This window comes from Crocuta crocuta, unplaced genomic scaffold, assembly GCF_008692635.1.
Source record: "Crocuta crocuta isolate KB4526 unplaced genomic scaffold, BGI_CrCroc_1.0 scaffold1172, whole genome shotgun sequence".
In the NCBI taxonomy this organism is placed as follows: Eukaryota; Metazoa; Chordata; class Mammalia; order Carnivora; family Hyaenidae; genus Crocuta; species Crocuta crocuta.
In genome coordinates this window covers 73,198-74,630 of record NW_027532019.1, presented here as the reverse complement: position 1 = coordinate 74,630, position 1,433 = coordinate 73,198, and positions in this window count along the sequence as shown.

The window sequence follows — 1,433 nt, the reverse complement described above, 5'->3', positions numbered from 1 at the left end:
GTCAATGGAAACCTCCACAAAGGCAGCTCTACCTGAGAAGAGTGCTTGGCAGTGACTTCACACAAATAGCAAAAGAAATAGTGCAGTGCAACAACTCTTCTCCAATCCACCTTAAGAGGTTATTGGTTTATGAAGTAAGTCTTAGCACTTCCTCCACTGAAGTGAAGAATTGTTATGACCTCCCACATTTTTCTCCCCTCTCTTCCTCCATTACTAAGGGCAATAAGGAGTTCACTCCTATCTTCACTCAGACATCAGAATGCCAGGTTTGCTTCCTTCATTCATGTAGGCCTCTAGGTCCAATATCCACTAAAATGTCAAATTTTTGTTACTTCATAATGAGATTTCATAGCCTCCTTATTTCTCCTTATATCCATAGAAAAACATGGATGTCACTCCACTCACTCACTGAGGCTTCATTCACTCATTCACAACAAGGCTCCTCTCAGATGAAGGCTGTTACAGATGGCCTGAAGAAGGGAAAAGAAAAAACAACTGCTGAAACCCATCAGGGTAGGACAGGAAATAAAAGGTGGTTAGTGAGAGCAAGGAATACACTAGAAAAGCTCTGAAGAAGCGAGACCCAGGATAAGGCACCAGATGGTATGACTAAGGGTGTCCTGAGGAATCACTGGGAATATATTTGAAAGGCACAAGACTTACCACTTATCCTTATGCCCTATCCTGCCCATCCCCAAGAGAGATAAAAGGTAACCGGGACTCCTAATATCGTTTATGATTAACCCGTATCTGTCCTTATGTAACATAGGCCCTAAGACAAGTCCTGATCTCTGATGACAAACTCAGAAGGGGAGCTGGACTGGGGCAAGACCCGCTACTAGTTTTTCACGATCAGTTGAGACATCAGGAGTGAGTCCTAGGACTGGGGTCCATACGGATGCTGGCCTTGGTTACAGCTTCTCCAGTGGCTGCCATAATTATCAGGTGGGGGTGGGTATCAGGCTGATTAACATTAGCATTCCCCAACTGCAGGAGGCAGGTGTGACAAGTTCAACCCCAATGCTAGCATTCACGACTCTCTAGGTCTTAAGAGATGGGAAGAAGGAAGTGCTAATGAAAGAGAGAGTGACTCTTAAAGGCATATACATGGGCCAGAAAAGTGTCAATGGAAGGGGAAAGTATGGCTTTTGTTTGCTTTCATCAGTGGTATCTTAGTTAAGGGGCTGAAGGAAAAAGAAATAACATGAGTGCAGGGATAGGGGTTACTTTCAAGTCCATTGACTGCCTTCCTTCCATGAAGCTGGGGTCCTTTGCTGATGAAACCCAAACTCATCTCTGGTGACCTATACTACAGCAGTGGGGATCCAGCAATTTGTGACTTTTGGAAACCTAACAGAGCAAGCATTATACCTTATTTTAGGGATAAGGTATATCTATATATTTTTTTTGCTGTGAACATGGATTACTCTTAA